At 41.4% G+C, this 21,901-nt stretch overlaps 1 protein-coding gene across 7 annotated transcripts in view; it reads left to right on the top strand.

Annotated features, from left to right (window-relative positions):
- The first annotated feature begins 4,673 nt into the window (after positions 1–4,673).
- BAZ2B (bromodomain adjacent to zinc finger domain 2B) overlaps positions 4,674–21,901 on the top strand; it is a 223,544-nt gene continuing 206,316 nt past the window's right edge. For all 7 annotated transcript variants that reach the window (XM_084799792.1, XM_084799788.1, XM_084799791.1 and 4 more), the window contains exon 1: positions 4,674–4,813. The gene's annotated coding sequence lies outside the window, so the exon portion shown is untranslated. The remainder of the gene's footprint in view (positions 4,814–21,901) is intronic.

The following is a 21,901-nucleotide window of genomic DNA, read 5'->3' as shown; positions in this document are numbered from 1 at the left end:
TCAATGCTCCTCATGTTGTAGTAACCCCCAACCATAAAATTATTTTGTTGCTACTTCTTTTTTTTCTTGGTTGCTACTTCATAGTTGTAATTTTGCTATTGTTACAAATTATAATGAAAATATTAGCTATTTGATTTCCAATGGGGTCTTGGCCCACAGGTTGAAAGTACAGAGACAATACCTTTGTGATGTTTTGTTGTTCAGACAGAATCCGTACTCTTTTTGGAACAAACTACTGGCAGTATTTGTAGTACTACGTTGGATCTCTCTCCATTTCTGTCTACCTTGGTCCTAACAACAAATGTTAGGGGAACAAGTATAATACGTTAGTTCATAGTGGTGCCATATTTAGCCTGCAGGGCAGGTGGGCCACCATTAAACCCTCTCACAACTGGGCACACGGTTACGTGCTGAGGTGATCTCAGGTACCAATGTGCTGTAGAAGCCCATTTTTTTTTTTATAACTATAGTAATTATTTTATCTGATTTTTCTTAACTCTGTGAGCTAATCAGTGGAACGGTCAAATGTGAGAACATGAAACAGGGATGACATGATCTCAACAAGAAACAGAAGCACAGCTTTGTAAGAAGGTATCCAGTAAGCCGGGGGTGGTGGTGCACACACTTGCAGAGACAGGGGGATCTCTGTGAGTTCCTGATCTACAAAGCGAGTCCAGGACAGCCAAGGCTACACAGAGAAACCCTGTCTTGAAAAACCAAAGGGGGGGGGAAAAGGGGTGTCAAGTACTTGGAGTAATACAGTTTACCATTACTTTATCAGTTTAAAAGTGTAGGCTAAAGCTGGGCATAGTGGTATATGCCTGTAATCCCAGCACTCACTCAAAGAGGCAGAAGCAGGCACATCACTGTGAGTTCGAGGCCAGCCAGGTCCACAAAGCAAGTCCAAGACAGCCAAGGCTACATAGAGAAACCCTGTTTGGAAAAAACAAACAAAACACAACAACAACCACCAAAAAAATTTTGTAGGCTAAATTGTTCAGGTGACTGTGATGCACACCTTTAATCCTAGCACTCAGGAGGCAGATGCAAGCAGATCTCTCTGAGTCCCAGGTTAGCCTGGCATACATGGGTGAGTTCTAGGACACCCATAGCTATATTTCAATAACCAAATAACATGAAAAGGCCCAAAGCTATATTTTAATATAGAAATGAAATTTTTGTTGTTGTTGTTTTTGTTTCGTTTTTCAAGACAGTGTTTCTCTGTGGGATTAAAGGCATGTGCCACCACACCTGGCCTAGAAATGAAAGTTTTACTATTGATAGGAAAATATAGAAACTGGTTTAGAATTTGGGGTATCAATTATTGATTTGCATCAAACTTTATTTTGTGTTTGAGACTGCCACAAAAGTATCTCCCTGATTATGCAAGAAACTCTTTGGGTTGGGGATTTAGCTTAGTTGTAGAGGGCTTGCCTAGCAAGTTCAAGGCCCTGGGTTTGGTCCTCAGCTCTGGAAAAAAAAAAAAAAAACAAACCAAAACTTTTGATAATTTCCCAAACGTTCTGAAGAGATATTAATATAAAATTCTCCACTATAATCACTTTTCCAAGGTGTTCAAACCTTTTCAATAGTCGAAGGCTCATTTTCCTGTAAGTGACAACCAGAAAAAGACAACTTTTTGTTGTTGCTGGCTTCAACTTAAATTTCATTTACATACTTTTGAAACATTTTGAACTCTGGTTCTATAATCATTCAAAAGAATGATACTCTTTTATAGTAACTAATTGATTTTTTTTTCATTTGTTTGGTTTTTTCAGACAGGGTTTCTCTGTGTTATAGCCATGGGGTCCTGGACTCTTTCTGTAGACCAGACTGGCTTCTAATTCACAGAGATGCACCTGCCTCTGCCTCCCAAGTGCTGGGATTAAGGCATGTGCCACTATGCCCAGCTAATTGATTATTATGTGTTATATATATGTATTATATATGTTATAATATATTACATATTATATTTTTCCCCTAAAAGCCAAGGAATGTAAATTACATATCCTTATGAAACTCCTCATTTGGGAAACAACTTAGCACCTGTAGACCAAATTTTACTTCAAAATATTGTAAGAATATACCTTTGGAGGGTGTTTGCATGACAAGTTTAAGCAGAAAAACATTCTGGGTTGTACAAGTTTTGTTGCATCAGTTGTCTTTTTTTTGTTGTTGTTGTTTTGTTTTTTTCTTTCTTGAGACAGAGTTTCTCTGTGTAGCCTTGGCTGTCCTGGACTTGCTTTGTAGACCATGCTGCCCTCGAACTCATACTGATCCACCTGCCTTTGCCTCCTGAGTGCTGGGATTGAAGGTGTGCACCACCACGCCCAACTTCAGTTATCTTAATATAAGGAGAATTGCATCTCAAGTGAACTCAGAAATCAACACAACTTGAAATCATCCCCTTTTCCTTAGTCTCCTAAAGCAGTGTTACCTAGGCAAAGTGTGAATAACAAATATTAAAGTACCAACATTCAGCTTTACATACAGGAGCATCCATAAATTCCATCTGGGCAATCCTCACCATCAAAGAATAATACAATAACTTTTTTGGTAAGTGACTTAGGATTATAGTTTACATGCTACTATTCATGTTTACATTTTAATCTATTTTTCATCTGGACATTATTAGTAAATTTTGAGATGGTGAAATTGTTGACCTAGTCATACATGTGTAGAGCTTGGCCTCTGAGTTAATTAAATATGAGTTAATAATATATTGTAAGGGAATTATTGTCTTTATTACAGTTATTAGGTAGTTACTGAAATTATAGTTTGAAAGGAATGCAGAGCATGGAAAACTCAGGATTAAATTATGCATTTGAACCTTAGGCCAGCTTTTACTATAGAGACAGTTTGCTGCTAAAAGAGAAATTGTATGTCACTGAAATTAAATGCTTTTCTGGGGATGGAAGATTCCAGTTTTTAATGAAATTACTGAGTGTGGTGTAGTGAAATGATTAAAATCTGTATTCCGGGAATGTGGCAGGGAAAAAAAAAATCAATAAGTGCTAGCACAGCTTTGCTGCTCAATGTGAATCCTAAGATTGAAATAAACTACTACAAAAATAATAATTAAAAACATATCAGCACATTAATTTATTTAGCATCAGTCTCCCGAGACATCATCTTCACTAATTTTTAGCATACATTACTATGTAATGAGCAGCCGTCTTTTCAGACGCCCCTGTTAGACAGGCAGTATTCCTGCCCTTCCCCCATGCTCCTGCCTTGCAATCATTGTACTGGCACTTATTATGTTACAAATGACCGAGGTAAGGCTGACATTCTCAGTGCATGCAAAAAGACCTAGTCTGCCAGCTTTTTTTTCTTCCTAATGAAGCAGCTTTGTGAAATCTCCCCATGTGTTAATACTAATGAAGATCCTCCAGCACAATTAAAATCACAGCCAGTGGTTGAGGAGGAAACATAAAACAATAGCATCTTTTAAGATACATCTAGCCACCTATGTAAGCATAAAATAATATATGGTCAAATTATTCTCCAATGACTAAATTTTTACTTGGTCTTCATCCTGAAAACTAAATTATCTAATTTGTAATTATATAAACTTCAAGACGTTATTGTGTTCCTAAGGGGAAAAAAAAACACCTTAACGAATGTTTCTTAACAATTACCTTTCTTCATGGGTAATAAGGTATACCAAGGTTAAGAATTTTTCTTCTTAAATCGTTTTTTAGGAGGGTGCGGGTATACTGCTGGAGGGAATGGAGCGTACTTTACCTTTATTTTAACTTGATTGGTTGAAGGGAATTGGGGAGTGGAAGGTTAAAAACTGATTCAGCTGCCTGACATTCTGGGGATCAGAGAGTGTATAGCGTGTTTAGTTGGTAATGGGCTACTGGTCTTTTAAAGTGTTTAGTTCTTACAGTTAAACTAGCCCCCTCCCCCCAACCGAAACTAGAGGGAAAAAAAATGAGATTACGGCGTACAATTTACACAAATAACCGTAAAAGGACTTAATGTTTTAAACGTCTTTCATTTGAATCTTATTTTGACTCATATCATGAAGATTCCATGGAAAAGCAGTCGTTTACCTTGAGATCGCCTCGCGCCCTGCTTTTTGAGTCCTAGCATGCACACATTCTTGACATATTAATTTAGCTTGTAGGCTCCAACACAATTCCTAGTTTACAAACACAAAAGTTGGTAGAGATGCCTAATCTGTGTTCCCTAACAGTCCGTTTTCGTTTTGTTTTTGTTTTTTTAAAGAAATAACTATTCAGTTCTCTTTTGCCCCCCTCTGAAAAGCAAAACAAAACATTTAAGTTTCTTAACTTTTTCCTGGGACGAGGAGCGGTGCAAACTCAAAGATACAGTATTCCTGGAATGAAGAAGCAGCCCCCTCCCTTGGCTCCTTTTAGAGCTGATAGGTCATTTATTATTGGAACTGAAATGGTATAAACAATTCTCTCGCTCTTTTTCCCCTTGTTAACAGCAACTTTCATTGTTAGAGAGAGGAGAGAGAGAGAAGCCTTGTTGGTTGACGTCACTTGGTTCATGAAGCCTTCGCCTAGAAGTGAAGCTGCTGAACAAACCTTGAGAAGAATCATCTCCTGCTTCAATCTGCTGCTGGATAGGAACTAATCAGAGAGAGCGCGGCGGAAGACGGGGACGGAGGCAGCCAGGGCTTTCGCGATCACGGATCTCACCTCCGCTCCAACTCCCTAGACTTTCTTGCAGAAATTCTAAGAGAAATAAGGAGGCGGTGGGGATCCCGAGCAGCTTTTAACCTGCACCCGGGAAGGGCGAAACCCCCTTCCCCCCGCAACTCAGTTCGAAAGTGAAGGTGAGTTTGAGAGCCGGGGCGCGAGGGTGCGGGAGAGGTGGGTTCCGGGCGGAGAGCGGTGGCTGCGGGCAGGAGCCCTCCCGAGGCGCCCGCCGCTGTTTACCCGCGCCGCCCGGTGTGTCTCTTTGTTGTGCGGGCTGCGACGCCGCGGTGGCTCTGGGGTCCCGAGTGGAGAGTTCCGGGCGGAGGGCGCGGGGACCCGGGTCCCGGGCGGGGTGGGGGTGCGGGCTCCGCGGAACGGAAACTTTGCTGGGAGTGCGGGCGCGGGACCGGGCGGCCGGGCCTCGTCCCTCCATTGTGCCGGCCGCCCTAAGCTGCCGGCCCTCGCGGCGTCCTCTTGCCCGGCCCGCTGCGGCGCCCCGCGGGGCAGCTCGCGCGAGGCCCCGGGCCCTGGCCGCCTTCGCCCCCCGGCTCCTCAGCCCGGCGCCCGCCGAGCCTCGCCAGGCCGCCGGGTCTCCCGAGCCGGGTGGGGGTGGGGCTGCGGCCCCGGGCGGCGGGCACCTGGCAAGTCGGGGTCGAGCCGGGTACCGGCGTCCCGGGGCCGCGGCGGCCTGGCCAGCAGGTCCCTCCCGCCGCGCCGGGCTGGGCTCCCCGTCCTCGGTCTCCGCGCCCTCCCCCCGCGACGCCCCGCTCCCCTCCCCTAAAGTAGTTCCGCGAACCCCAGAATTGGGATCTGGAAAGGCAAGGAAGTGTGCCGAGACTCGGAGCCGGCCCTGCGGGGTGGGGGCTGGCTCCTCTTCCCCTCTCCTCGGTATTTATCTTTTGTGTGTTGTTTCCTTGTAAAGAGAGAAGCAGCTGCAGTCCGGGGCCGAGTTGTTGAAATTTATCCCTTTGTGTATATTACAATATCCTCCATTTTTCCCCCTGCCCTCTAAACAACAAGCGTTTCGCCATCTTGGGCAATTTTTATTCCCAAGTCTGTCTCTCTCTCCTAATTTTTAAGGAAGGGAAAGAAGCCATAGAAATACAAAAAGTGTGTCTGGATAAGGCTCAAAGTTTAGGAACGGTTCAAGGGGCCATGTGACGTCGTGTAAACTTTATCAAGAAAATTTCCCCAAAGTGTTTTTTTTTTCCTTAAAATTTTTTCGTTTTATGGAATCGTATAACTTAGAGCCTAGTGATAAGTTGTGTAGTTTATTTTTGTATTTTGCATTCAAAACCGATCGCAAAACCCGCAATTTAATGTTTGGTAACAAGTGAGAGATTATTTTTAAAAAAAAACTGATCGAAACTTTTATTGTGCTACTTAGTATTCACCTAGTTTTATGTATGAAGTTTTTCTTTTTTAAATTTTCAAATGTGTTTTAGCAGCATATTTCCTATCTTTCTTGGTTCCACAGATTTAACAAATTTAACTTAGTTATATTTACATATACATCGGTTGGGTTATGTACCTCCCCCTTTGTAATTGTGTTCTCCTCTTTCGTGTTTTTTTACATGTTAAAAGGACTATTCATAATATCACTTAACTTGATACTTTTTCTTCCTCTTAGTAGTGTAGTAGTGAATATTAAAGTCAAAGGGTTGGTCAAAAATGTTGCTTAGGATATAAAAGGTAGAATAAACTTTAATAGATAATTTATAATCTTTTGCTGTAAATTTTATTAACCATCATAAAAATTATAAAAAACCTACCATTTAAATTTTTTTTTTGTCCAAAATAGTTTTTCATTTTACAAAAAAAAAAGTTGGGCATGGTCACATGACCATGCTTAATGATACACTCACTGAGGAGTATATAAATAGGCACAGTAAATTGAATGGGAAAGTGTAATTCTGTCTCCAGTAGTCATTTTCAGTTAGCATATTTACATCTCTTCTAACAAGGACATGAAACTGTCTGTATTTAATTTGCATTCCCTTTGTCTTCTGGGTTGGGGAAAAACATTGACTACAATGAACTTTTTAAAAAAGCTAATAGAAAAATCCCAAACCCATTAAGAAGATTGTCTAATATATACAAACTTACATTGTAAGTGGTATGTTTTACATTTTTGTAGCAATATTCTTTGCTGGTTTCTGGTATTTACAGAAATTTGCTGTATGTAAAAATGCTACATAGAAATCTTGACTGAACTGAATGTCTGCTATTTAGTGAACTGTAGGTAGGTGAAAAATGTTTAAATAGTTAAAAGCACATAGAACAGATGGCTCTAAATTATACATGCAACAAAGGACTAGAAGATTTGGCAGATTATAAATGGAAGCAACAGAGGATAAGCAGTTTAAGAAAATGGTAGTTAAGTACGCTGATGTCTCACACCTATTGTAAACACTGCTGCAAATCAATAATTTAGATGACATTACATTTGCGTGTCTTAGTAGAAAAGTAAGATTTTACAAATATTTGAAGCAAATGTTGAATGTAGAATTTATTTAAGCTACAGTGACAAAATATTTTTTTTAAAGGAAATCACATTGTATGCTTTTAAAACAGGAAGTTATTTATTAGAACTTAGTATGTTCATGTAATGGTTTTCAGAGAAACAGGACCAGGAACCTACTTTAAAATCTAGCTAATGGTATCTGTTCTGTTGTCGGTTAAACTAATGCACTGACTATGTTAACCTAACACATCCACTCTTTATACTAGTGAAAATGGAATCTCAGCAGCTCAGTCTTGGGACATGCATTGATTATAATACTGTTGGCCTCATTTACTGGATAGTGTGAAGTGAAAGGGTATATTTTAGTTTTAATATTAGAGTTTTGTATATAGCACTATGATACGACATGATGAATATAGTTTACTATTCACTTATAAATATAAATATTTTGTGTAATTCTGGTCTTTCTGGAAGAATCTGAGTGCATTTAGCTTTCTCAAAAAATAGACTGTCTTAAAAAGTATTGGACTTTGCAGAAATTTGCTTTCAGTTTACATAAGCCACCCATTTAAAATGCATATAAGCTGTAAGAGAAGCTCGGGGTTCTGAATGTGTTGCCCTTTCTCTCATTTCTTTGTTTGCATGTTTATTATAGAATTGCAGGGTAAAGGAGCAGATGTTTTGCCAAACATCCTGATGTGTTGCTTTTTCTTATGGGAGTGCATAGCTGCTCCTTCTGATGCATCAACTTGACAGCTGGTTGATTTCATGGAGCTGCTAAGAAGCCATTAGTGGTGTCATTGAATTGAAACAGAACAGTCACTCCCAGCTTGAACTGCAATTGTTAATGTCTTTGTTGCTACTTTTGTGTTGCTATACACGAGGTGGGTAGCACAGTTGCACCGGAGTTCAAGCTTCCTGCCTTATCTCCCTGAACTAGTAGAAGGCAGTGCACTGGACCTCGGTGGCTTATAACGATTTCATAAGGAAGGGGTTGAAATTGTTGTTTCAGAGTGTTTGAACTAGTCTTTCTTAGAAAACTACTAAAAAGAAAAAAAATGGCACAGTGCAAACAAAGTCAGAAGGTTGTATTGACCCCTGTAAGAAATTATGTAATCAGGGGTCAGTGATTTTTTAATATACTTAATTTCCTGAGGGATTAATCAAATTGTCTAGTAAGTATTTTAGGAGGTTTTTTAATTACATAAAATTAAATATTTTGACTAATAAAGTCTTAATATTGTGGTTTATTTAATAAATATTGGCTCATTTGGCTTAATGTTTCCTTAAACTTTTACTGTGGGAAATGATCAGAAAAGACATAATTATTGGAGAATAGACCATTTTGTTTGTAATTTTCTAATGAGGCCAAAATGCTGTTTAAAAATTCATAAGACTGTCTTCTAAATTATTCTCTTAGTAGCTATTTAATGGTTTTTCCCAAACTAAAGTCATGTTTTTGTTCTAGAAATAGCACTGTTTGTTCGGAGAGGCAGGGTTTGCCTGTAGGTCTTGTGGCTTCCACCAGGGTCTTTCCCTGGCCTCCTGAGGGCTGGCGTCACAGGCTGGCGTCACGGGCTGGCATCACAGGCTGGCGTCACGGGCTGGCATCACTTATACCTGTAGCTTCAGCTCCCCTGTAACTCAGTATTACAACCACCTCACTGTCCTGATGCTGCCTGAGCTGTGTACTTTTTCTAATTACTTGCAGAGGATTGGTAGGAGGAGAAATAAGAAGCAAAGGGTAAGAATAAAGACTGATAGTCTCAACAGACAGAGAGGGTTGTTGTTAGAAAGCTGGGAAAAAACCTTAGGATGGTACAATACTAGAATGTAATGAATTTTGTCATTTTTTTTGAGACCTTTTTTTAGTCTCAGTGCTTATACATTTTGTTTTCAAAGTTTTAGATCTTAAAGTAGAATACAGATTTAACAATTCTGCAAAGAACATAACTTACTTAGAAAAAAACCCCAAATACGTAAAATGTAAAATTGATCATTGGAAGACATAATTTGCTGAAGTAAGTCCTATTAAAAAGATTGTCTAGCCGGACGTGGTGGTGCACGCCTGTAATCCCCGTTCTTGGAGGCAGAGGTAGGCGATGTCTGTGAGTTCGAGGCCAGCCTGGTCTACAGAGGGAGTTCCAGGACAGTCAGGGCTACACAGAGAAACCCTGTCTCAAACAAAACAACAACAACAACAACAACAACAACAACAACAACAGACTTCCTATATAGTATGAACACATTTTCAACTTGTCTGATACACCTCTGATGGTTCTAGGGTTATTTCCTGAAGTCATAAGGTTATGACTTTTAGGGAAGTCATACATTACTTCACTAAAGCTAGAGTTTATATTGAGGGAATACAACATTCAAGCCTTTTTGTATTGTAGCCGTAAAGTTCCTTAAAAAGAAAATCATACTACTGCATTAAGCTATGTGAAATTCATTTTAGGAAAAGATTTATTTGCATTAGTTTTACTTAAGTGGGGGATTGGGGGGGAGAGGGAATTTTGCTTAGGAATTTTGTTTAGGTGAGTGCAGATGCACCCAGAGGGCAGAGGAGTCCGATTTCCTGGAGCTGGAGTTACAGGCTTTTGTGAGCCTCCTTTTTTCTTTTGTCTCTTCGTGTGTGTGTGTGTGTGTGTGTGTGTGTGTGTGTGTGTGTGTGTGTGTGTGTGTCTGTGTGTCTGTGAGACAGGGTCTCTCTGGGTTAGCTTTGGCTGTTCTGGACTCGATTTGTAGACCAGGCTGGCCTCGAACTCACAGCGATCCGCCTGCCTCTACCTCCCAAGTGCTGGGATTAAAGGCATGTGCCACCAGGCCTGGCTTTTTGTGAGCCTCCTAATGTGGGTACTGGGAACCAAACTCAGGTCCTTTGAATTGGTGAGCCAGGTCTCTAGCTCTCTCTGACTTGTTTTTGTTTGTTTTTGTTTTTCAAGGCAGAGTTTCGCTGTGTAGCCTTGGCTGTCTTGGACTCATTTTATAGACCAGGCTGGCCTTGAATTCACAGAGATCCAACTGCCTCTGCCTCTGAAGAGCTGGGATTAAAGGTGTGTGCTACCACGCCCAGATGTGACTTGCTTTTGAAGGAACATATTTACTTAACATGTATTTGTGTCAAGACACAAATATCCACACAAATCAAATTATGGTCAATTGAGTTATTTATTAATTATTTAGGTGCTGGGTGTGGTGGCTCACGCCTTTAATACCAGCACTGGTCAACAGAGTGAGTTCCAAGACAGCCAAGGCTAAACAGAGAAACCCTGTCTCAAAGATTTATTTAAGGCTGGAGAGATGGCTCAGAGGTGAAGAGCACTGTCTGCTCTTCCAAAAGTCCTGAGTTCAATTCCCAGCAACCATGTGGTGCTCACAACCACCTATAACGAGATCTGGTGCCCTCTTCTGGTGGGCAGGCGTACATGCAGGAATACATAATAAATGAGGTTTTAGCTCAGTGTGAGAGGTAGTGCCGCAGTTCCAGCACGTACCCTGCTCTTTCAGTGCTGCTCAGCATCATCTTGTTAAGGGAGGATAATCCTGGACAAGTTTGTATCAGTTTAAACTTAAATTCACATGTTACTTCGAAACTATGGCCAGCTGGGTGTGATTTGCACACCTTTTTAATCTTAGCATTTGGGAGACAGAGGAAGGCAGAGCTCTGAATTTGAGGTCAGCTGTCTACAGAATGTTCCAGGACAGAAAGCCAGGGCTACACAGAAACCCTGTCTCAAAAACCCTGCAATGCCCACCCCACCCCACCCCACCTCAAAAAAAAAGGAAAGACCAGGCTGGCCTCGAACTCACAGAGATCCCCCTGCCTTTGTCTCCTGAGTGCTGAGATTACAGGTGTGGGCCACCACCTGGCAATTTATGGTGTTTGTTTGTTAGTTTTTTGAGACAGGGTTTCTCTATGTAGCCTTGGCTGTCCTAGACTCACTTTGTAGACCAGGCTAGCCTCAAACTCACAGTGAATGGACTGTCTCTACCTCCTGAGTGCTGGGATTAAAGGCGTGCACCACCATGCCCTGCCTAAATTATATGATTTTTATTTATATTTTATATTTTATTTTATTATTTTTTGGTTTTTCGAGGAAGGATTTCTCTGTGTAACCTTGACTGTCCTGGACTCGCTTTGTAGACCAGGTTGGCCTTTAACTTACAGTGAGTGATCCACCTGCCTCTGCCTCCCAAGTGCTGGGATTAAAGGCATGCGCCACCACTGCCTGGCTGTTATGATTTTTTAAATCTGCCCTGAGTGTTGTTTGATTTGTGACAGCTCAAGAGTTGAGATGTAAAATACTTAATGGTTGAGATAATTTAAATTTACAACTTGCTATTCATTATGAAGTTTTTTGTTTGATTGTTTTGTGTTTTTCTGATCACTGTGAAGTTCTAATATAAGGTACACAACTAATTTTTAAAATTAATCTGAATTTATGAGTACGAGATGAAATTGTTTTATCCCACACACTTACTTAATTTTTAAAATTAATCTGAATTTATGAGTACGAGATGAAATTGTTTTATCCCACACACTTACTTAATTTTATTTTTGCGTGAGGGTGTCAGAGCCATTGGAACTGGAATTACAGACAGTTGTGAATTGCCATGTGGTGGCTGGGAATTGAACCCAGGTCCTTTGGAAGAACAGGCAGTGCTCTTAACCACTGAGCCATCTCTCCAGCCCCTTATTATATGTATTTTAAAGAGTAAATTGTTTTACAAAATAATTCTTATATAAAGCTTTGGCACGTAATTTGGCCTTTGAATGATTTTCATTCATAAAAATGCTGAGCAGTGAGGATATAACCATGAAGGAATGTAGAGATACGAACCTTACAATTGTGTTTGTGTGTTCCTAATGTAAGAAAGAGATGCACATGGTTTGAAGATTGTTTCTGGCCTGGTGCTTTCTGGTACTTCACTTACATGTCTACGTAATTGTGTGTGTGTGTGTTTTATTTTCTTTTTCTCCCACTTTCTGTTTTCTCCTCTTAACACTTTTCTACAAACGTGCACTCATTAATCAAAGCCCTTGCACCCCTGCTGAGGGCAGAGAGGTTCATCAAATTGGCAGTCAGCTTGGTGTAAGGAGCGGTGTCCTGAAGCTCTTAACTCACTGGGACATAAATAAATCTGAGGTCTTTGTATGCAAACCCTGGAGGTTAATACTGTATAATTCAATGTCCTGTCTTTGTTTTTATGATTGATGTTTTTAAATGTTTCAAGCTTAGTGCAAGTCTTCTAGTGGATCCGGTCTGCCTGTCTGATTGGCTGTGTGAGGGCGGCATTAGGTTGTCAGAAAGACTTTTGAGTCTGCTGCAGAGACTTTGATTTTTCTCCCCTGCAAGATCATTGTCATATTGCGTGAGCTGTTATAGGCCTGAACCAATGATTGACATTCCCTGCTGTGATAATGGACCTAGTGCCTGAAATGCCAATAGCTTGGTCCTGTTTGTTCGGAAGCTTACTGCCATTTGTATCCTTAACAGAGCGGACGTGGGGAACAAGCAAAGCTGCTGGGAATCCTCTGTAGAAATGGTGCTGGGATTCGGCTTCAGCACGAATTGGTTGCATATTCATAATTTAAGAACAGCTGGTTACAGCAAGCACATAGTCATTTGCAAGCTATTATAAACCATTCCACTCACATGAAGCCTGTGCTTGGTGATTTTTTTTTTATTGATCTACCTGCATTTAAAATCTAGTCACTGCTGCTATAGAAAGAAGCTCTTCATTTTAGCTGTGTTTGCAACACACAACAGCTTCAATTTCAATAATCCAAGTTGGATTCTGAATAAAATGAAAGACTTTAAAATGAAACAACTATAAAAGGTTGTATCTTATCCGCAAACATATTTAATCTTGACTAAAAACCCCGCCAGCCACTTAAAAAACCTAAATTATGTACCTATTAATATATTGGACAATAGGATTTTATAATTTTGTCCAGATATATAAGTGACTTGATTTTACTTGAGAATTTCATTGTTTACTATTACAAATAGTTTCAGAAACAATAGGTGGATATTAATTACTTTGTTACTGTCTTCTTGTGTCCGAGGGAGGTACTACTTTTAGCTTATGAGTAGTATAAAAGCAAGACAAGACAGTTGACAGGACGTTGTAACAGGGTTAGAATAAGGTGAAAGCCATACAGCTACGCTGTTTTTTGGGAGGGCTAATAAGTCTTCTCTGCTTGGAGGGCCTCTTACACATTTTAAACGGTATCACTCTCCTGGCGTTGTCACGCTTAGCTATAAGCAGAGCAAAGAATACAACCTCAGCATCCCAAGCTGCCAACAGAGCGGAAGGGACCTGCATCAGATGCTATTTTATATATACCCTTTTAGAAATGACAGGGAGGAGTGCATTGCTCTGTGTATGTTAAATATGTGCACACTTGAGGGATTCATGATGCTGTGTTCCTGAGCACAGCATGGTAGCGTCTTCACCCTTGTGCTTGTGTGCACTTGTCCCCATGCCGGACGATGGAGAAGCTCCCACACTTCAAGGTTGAGAAACAGTCCTAAGAGTGTAGTTTACAGCCGGGCGTGGTGGCGCACGCCTTTAATCCCAGCACTCGGGAGGCAGAGGCAGGCGGATCGCTGTGAGTTCGAGGCCAGCCTGGTCTACAAAGTGAGTCCAGGATAGCCAAGGCTACACAGAGAAACCCTGTCTCGAAAAACTAAAAAAAAAAGAAAGAAAGAAAGAAAAAAGAGTGTAGTTTACTTTTTCTCGGCTTTACAAACGACTGGATGTGTTAGCACTATAGCAGAATATATGGCCAGGGTTATTCTATCTGATAGTGGGTTGTTCCCCCCCCCTTTTTTAAATAATAAATTCAAAGGCTATTAAAGGGCAAGGCATTACATTTTGGTTGCATAGAATCTTAACTTTATGTAATTTAAATTTGCCATTATTTAGACTAGTCATTTTGTGAACTATTCTGTGTTCTTTCTTTCTCTTTGGACAGTTGTCCCTTTCAGATATTTAATGGCTCCATAGAGTCTCATCAATGAATAAACAAAGGGATTTTGTTGTTGTTTTGTTTTGCCCTGGGATTGGACCCAGGGCCAGTGAAGGCTAGTAAGCCTGGCTTTCTTCTTAAGATCCAGACAGTTTTCCTGAGTTTTTCATGGAAATGAAGGTTTGGAATTTTGCCTTTCAGTTTTGTTTTGTTATTCTGAGACCTAGTTTCTCTGTGTAGCCCTAAGCCATCCTGGACTCAAGACCAGACTGGCCTCAGACTCACAGAGGTCCACCTGCCTCTGCTTCTCAAGTGCTGGGATTATAGGTGTGTGTGCACCATCAAGCCTGGCCCTGAATGCTATTTCTTAAGCATGCATTTGGAGGGGTATGGATAAAAGCTTAAGATAAGTTCAGAATAGAAGGCAAGGAGATGTCTAAGGGAGTGGGAGTGTTTGCTGTGCAGTCTGAGTGGGGACTGAACTCTGATCTATCCCATGTAAAAACCATGCCACAGTGGATATGAAATCCCAGTATGCCAATACAAATCTTTAAATAAAAGTGGGTGGGGGAAAGCTAGGCATGGTGGTGCTTGCCTGTGATCCCAGCAGAGGCAGAAGCTGATCTATGAGTTTGAGGCCAGCCTGGTCTACGGAGCAAGTTCAAGATAGCCAAGGCTACACAGAGAAGCCCTGTCTCAAAAACAAACAAAACAAAACAAAAGTGGGGTGGGGCTCAGTTCAATTCCCAGGAACCACATGGTTATTTATGATGCCCTCTTCTGGCATACAGCTATATATGAAGATATAGCATTCATATACATTAAATAAGTAAATAAATATCTTTTAAAAAAAGAAAAGAAAAGAAAAGAAATCCCAGTATTCCTACAGCAAGATGGGAGATAGAGACTAGCAAACTGGCCAGATAGGGTACACAACACTGTGACAGACAAGAGAGACCTTGCTTTAAAAACAGGGGTTAAGAAGGGTACCCACTCCTCCAAGTTGCCTTCTAACCTTCCTCCCAGATGCTGTGACACACATGTGACTGCATTCATAAGCACAATAAATCTTTTTGAGAAAAAAATCTTTTTGTTTGTTTTTTTGGAGACAGCGCTTTTCTGTGTAGCCCTGCTGTCCTAGAACTCACTCTATAGGCTGGCCTCAAGCTCAGAGAGATGTGTCTATTTCTGCCTCCACAGTGCTAGGATTAAAGGAGTGTACCGCCACCACCCAGTTTACACACCGTAAGTCTTTGAAAGATCAGAATAGGAGACAAACAGCTTCTAGTTGGAATCCTTTTAAAGGTTTCTGTGGCTTAGGTAGCACAGAATTGGTCGAGAGAAATGACTGAACCGTGGCCGCTCGCTCAGTAGGGTCAGAAAGGGCGACACAGGAGCAGAGCCTCTGTTGAGTAAACCCACCACAGCGGCCCCACTGGGAACCCTGGGGTAGTTCGGCAGCTTGTTTTGAGATCATCTCAACTTAAACCTTTTCCACTAAGAAGATGATAGCACAGGGACTGCCCTTTCCTCCATTGCTTTCAAAGTTGACTGGCTTTCTCTGAAGAAAGTGGGTTAATGAGTCAAGCTATTCAGGGATTGGCTTGACTGTACAGGCCAGGTTAGAAGCTGCCCAGCAGCGGCGGCATCCTTTTCTGCTCAGAGGCATTTTGGTCTTTTAATGATTAACAGAGTTCCCTCCTTTTCTTTCATTCTCTGCTTTTGTCAGTTTTTTTCTTTTTTAACCTACTGCTGTTACCTGGTACAAATAGTAAGTACAGTGAAGAATGGTGACACCGACGCATTTCTCCCCTTGGTGGTGACAAGCCAATGCTCATTCCAAGGGAATTGGATGGCGCTAAGCTGAGAAACATTGCTCTTTTAGGCAGACCATCTGAGCAGCTCCTGATAGCTACCCATAAGGACAAAAGGCAACAAAGCATAGTCCTCGCTTTCAGTAGCATCACCACAGAGTTTCAGTAAAACCAGAACTGTCATCACAGATAGAGAAGTTGAGGGCCAGCGAGATGACTCAGTAGCTAAAGGTTCCTGTCACTAAGTCTGATGACCTGAGTTTGGTCCCCAGAACTGACTCCGGTAAGTTTTCCTTTGAACTCTACCCACGTCCATACATACACATAATACATGTATACAAAATAGAAGAAGAAACATGTAATAAGAAATTAGGAATAGCCAGGCCTGGTGGCGCACACCCTTAATCCCAGCACTCAGGAGAAGGAGGGAGGAGGTTTGCTGTGAGTTCGAGCCAGCCTGGCCTACAGAACAAGTCTAGGACAGCCAAGGCTACACAGAGAGACCCTGTCTCAAAACAACAACAACAAAAAACCCAAACCAAACCAAAACAAAAAACCAAAAAAAAAAAAACCACAAAAGGAAATGGCATTGAAAACAGAAAGTAATTAGATAGTCAAACACAAAGGTACAAAAAGGCCGATGTAGACTCTTCATCAGTTGGTGGAGAAAGAAGAGGGAACTTGGGGTGACAGCTCTCTTTACTGGGCCCTCCAAAAAGCCTCTCAGTAGGCTTTGCCAAAACTACAAAACTTCAGGGGTGTTTGCGAGCTCGTGGGAAGGGAGGGAGACCGGCCCAAAGGCGGTGACTAGAGCCTCACACTGTAAGGGTTGGTAGTCCACACTAATCTTGGCCTTCTCCCAGCCTCACCAGTCTATTTACTTTTTTTTTTCCAATGAAGTATCTAATGACTCCAGTACCTTGATTTGAGTTTTTCATTTTAGCCTGAAAATCCATTGTGAAATAATTTCTGAGCATCCTAAAATTTTTCAGTGTATTTGAATGCATCCACACACGTGCCTTTAATTCCATCAGAGGCAGGCAGATCTCTGAATTCAAGGCCAGCCTGGTCTACAGAGTGAGTTCCAGGATAGCCAGAGCTACACTGAGAAATCCTATCTCGAAGAACCAACAAAACAAAACAACAAAAAAACCCATATTAAAGCTGGGCGTGGTAGTGCACACCTTTAATTCTAGCACTTGGGAGGCAGAGGCAGATGGATTGCTGTGAGTTCAAGACCAGCTTGATCTACAAAGGGAGTCCAGGACAGCCAAGACTACACAGAGAGACCCTGTCTCGAAAAAACAAAAAACCCAACCAAAAAAAATCCCAAAACCCACCACCACTGCCACCACTAACACACACACACACACACACACACACACACACACACACACACACACACACACACAAAAGCTATTGCAGTCATGATACTGGATACTCAAACTTTATTTTTTTTTAAATTATCTATTTATTTTATGTATGAGTGCTCTATCTGTGTGTACACCTGCAGGCCAGAAGAGGGCATCAGACCACATTATAGATGGTTGTGAGCCACCATGTGGTTGCTGGGAATTGAACTCAGGACCGCTGAAAAGCAGACAGTGGTCTTAACCGCTGAACCATCTCTCCAACCTCTGACTTAATTTCTCATATGCTTATGAATCTACTGAGAAAATTCTCAGACACACATTAAACAAATATAATAGACAGGTAATGAAGTATACCTATAAGAAAAACCATATCAGAATTATCAGGGTTATTTTTCACTTAGAATTTTTATTAATATAAATTATATAAAGAGGTTAATGCCACTGACTGCTCCTTCAGAGGTCCTGAGTTAAATTCGCAGCAACCATATAGTGGCTCACAACCATCTATAATGTGATCTGATGCTGTCTTCTGGCCTGTAGGTGTATGTACACCAGGGCCCTGTATACATAATAATAAATAAATTTTTTAAAAATCACCAAAAAAAAAAAAAACCCACATGAGTTTAATGATAACTTCATACAATTATATGATACTTCTTGATCATGTCATCATCTGTATTGCCCTCGTTCTCCTAACCATCCAGCTGGGCCTTTCCCCCTTCTACTTCCATGCCTTATTTTTGTGTGTGTGTGTCGTGGGGTGTGGGAGGTGGTGGTGGTGCTGGTGGTGCTGGTGGTGCTGGTGGTTGTTGTTTAGGTACATTTCTCTGTGTAGATCTGGCTGTCCCCTGGCACTCATTTTGTAGACTAGGTTGGCCTTGAACTCAGAAATCTGCCTGCTTCCTTCCAAGTGCTGGGTTTGGCATTCAGCAATCAGCTTTATCTTTTTGCCCAGCCTTTATTCTCAGTGCCTGGAACTCACTGTGTAGGCCATCCCATCCTCAGATTCTCAGTGTCTCATGTTTTGTTTCAAATCTAGATTCTGTATAAGTTAAATAAAATGTGATGATTCTTCTGAGTATACCCACTTTCCTGTAAGTTACATGATTTTGTTCTTTTGTTTTGCTTTTGGTTTTTCAAGATAGGGTTTCTCTGTGTAGCTCTGGCTGTCACGGACTTACTTTGTAGACCAAGCTGGCCTGGAACTCACATTGATCCACCTGCCTCTGCCTTCTGAGTGCAGGATTAAAGGTGTACGCCACCATGCCCCAGCCTATAACTAAGTAATACATCATTTTATTTATATACCACATTTTCTTCACTCATTTAGCTTATGAGTATATAAACTAACTCTATAACAGATATTTTAAGTTCAAGCTCTGGCTATTATATGCTGGCATTGATTCCTTTGAGGGGCTACCTGGCCATGGTATAGGTGGATCTCATGGTATGTTTTCTCTTAGGTTTTTAAGGAGCCTCCATAGTAATTTCCATAGTGATTACTAATTTACATCCTTACCAACAGTGTAAAAATTCTTTTCCTGCATCCCTGCCTGCCTTTGTTTTTGTTTGTGTGGTGGAACCTATTCTGAATGGGATGAGGTAGAAATCTCACTGCAGTTTTATTTGCATTTCTTTAATGGCTAAATATGTTGAACATTGTCATATATTCTTTATGTTCAGAATTAATTTGGCTATTTGGAACCTTCTCTACTTCTTTATGAGTATTATGACCCTTTTCTATTTCTGCAAGAGATGTCAGTGGTGTTTTGATGGGAAGTGCATTGTTTCTGTAGATTACTTTTAGTAATATGGCCTTTTTACAATATTAATTCTGCGGATACATGATTATGTTAGTGACTTCATTTTCTTTCTGTGTTCTTTGGGATTTTTGTCTCTTTCTTCTCTCTCTCTCTCTCTCTCTCTCTCTCTCTCTCTCTCTCTCTCTCTCTCTCATTTTTCAAGTCAAGGTTTCCTCTGTGTAGTGTGGCTGTCTAGGACTCAAGGCTGGCCTTGATCTGCCTCCCTAAATACTGGGATTAAAAGCATGCACCACTTAGAGCTTGGCTGGCCTTGAATTTACAGTGATCCACCTGCCTTTGCCTCTCTGAGTGCTGGGATTACAGGCTTGTTTCAGAGTTTTCATTGTCAGTGGCTTTTTTTCTTTTCAATTTTTGAGACAGGGTTTCTCTATGTAGCCTTGACTGGCCTGGAGTCGCTTTGTAGACCAGGCTGGCCTCGAACTCACAGTTATCCACTTGCCTCTGCTTACAGAGTGCTGGTATTAAAGGAGTGCTCCACAACGCCATTGCCAGTGTCTTTATCTGCTTGGTTATATTTGTTTCTAGGTCAGTATTGGTATACAGGATGGCATTGGGTTTTGTATGTTAACCTTGTATTCTGCTACCTTGATGAAAGTTATTTCTCAAATCCAAGTGTTTTCTGATGGAGTCCCCAGACACTTTTTATTTTTAATTTTTTGGTTTTTTGAGACAAGGTATCTCTGTGTAGCCTTGGCTGTCCTGGACTCACTTTGTAGAACAGGCTGGCCTTGAGCTCACAGAGATTTGCCTGCCTCTGCCTCTGCTGGGATTACAAGTATATGCCACCATGCCCGACTTTTTTAGTGTGGAAAACTTCATAAGCAATTAAAGGTAACCTGATTTCATCTTTTCCTATTTGTATCCCCTTTGTCTCTTCCTCCCCCCCCCCCCACAGGGTTTCTCTGTATAGCCTTGGCTGTCCTGGACTCACTTTGTAGAACAGGCTGGCCTCGAACTCACAGTGATCCGCCTGCCTCTGCCTCCCAAGGGCTGAGATTAAAGACATGAGCCACCGCGCGAAACAACCATTTCTTAGTAGTGAACTTCAGCTGTGTACGGTTTTAGGCGAACGTTGGCAAGATAGGTCAGCCAGTAAGAGTACTTGCTGTGCAGGTATAAGGGCTTGAGTTCAAGTCCTCAGAACCTACATAAAAAATCTGGCATGGTCACACTGCCTTTTAACACTAGTGCTGTGCTGCTGTGCTGGCTGGAGCAGGAGGGTCTGGAGGGCTTGTTGGCTGGGCTAACCCGAGGTTCAGCGAGAGACCTGCCTCAACGGGGCAAAGCGGTGCTTGGCAGAGGATGCTCACCTTCTCCCTTGCCTTCTCTGTGAGTGTGAGCATGCATACACATGGAAACCATACCCATATGCATACTACAAACAAACAAATGGTAATGAAAAACTTAAATCCACATTATAAAATTTTGGTTTTACAGTTGGTATGATGTAAACCTAAGCATATTTTAAGCATATTCAAGATCTACCTGCCTTTGCCTCTTGAGTACTGGGATTAAAGGCATGAGCCAGCCAGGTGCACTGTAATCCCAGCACTCAGGGAGGCTTAGGCAGGTGAACTCTTGAGTTCCAGGCCAGCCTGATCTACAAGGTGAGTCCAGGACAGCCAAGACTACACAGAGAAACTCTGTCTCAAAAAACCAAACCAAACCAACCAACCAAACAAACAAACAAAAAAAACAACCAAAAAAAGGTCATGAATTACCCAGCCTGGCTTTTAAAATATTTTTAATAATTCTTTAGTGATACTCGATTTTATAAATGTTCAAAATGACCTCTTATTTATAGAAGTATAATGTTTAGGTACAGCATAGCATTGAAATTCTTGCTTAATTATTTTCAGTAAAACAAAAACAAACAGAAAACAAAACAAGCCCGGCGGTGGTGGTGCATGCTCGGGAGGCAGAGGCAGGGAAATCATTGTGAGTTCGAGGCAAGCCTGGTCTACAAAGCGAGCCCAGGACCGTCAAGGCTACACAGAGAGACACTGTCTTGAAAACAAAAATAAAAACAAAAACAAAAACAAAAACCAATGTACCTGACTTTTGATAAGCTGTCTTAAGCAAAGATTAGTGAATAATAATTTTGATTGTTTTTTGAGGCAGGGTTTCTCTGTGTAGGCTTGACTGTCCTGGACTGGCTTTGTAGACCAAGCTGGCACACTCACAGGAATCTGCCTGCCTCTGCCTCCCAAGTGCTGGGATTAAAGGCGTGTGCCACCACCACCTGGCCAGAAAATACTTTGGGTAGCAAGTTTTTAAATATATGGAATTGGCCAATTTAATTATGTCTATTAAGCAAATAAGAAACACAACAAAGCAAGTGAACTGTTGGGTTTGAAAATGAGGCTGGGTGTGGTGTTACCTTTAATCCCAACATTTGGGGAGGCAGAGACTGGAGGATCAATGTGAGTTCGAGGCCAGCCTGGTCTACAAGACGAGTCTAGGACAGCCAAGCCTACACAGAGAACTAAACAACAACAAGAAAGCCAGGTAGTGGTGGGACATGCATTTAATCCCAGTGCTCTGGATTTCTTGTGAGTTCCAGACCAGCCTGGTCTACAGAGCAAGTTCCAAGACAGCCAGGGCTACACAGAGAAACCTGTCTCTAAAAACAATAGAAAAGAAACCCTTTATGCAGTTATTCGTAAATGTAGTCATAAGGAATAGATATTAGACTAGTGTGTGGCTCTGGTAGAATTCTTGCCTACCATGTACAGATAGACTTTGGTTTTGTCTCCCGCCCCCCCCCCCCCC

This window comes from Acomys minous, assembly GCF_964271855.1.
Source record: "Acomys minous genome assembly, chromosome: 10".
In the NCBI taxonomy this organism is placed as follows: Eukaryota; Metazoa; Chordata; class Mammalia; order Rodentia; family Muridae; genus Acomys; species Acomys minous.
This window is presented reverse-complemented; position numbering and strand designations above follow the sequence as displayed.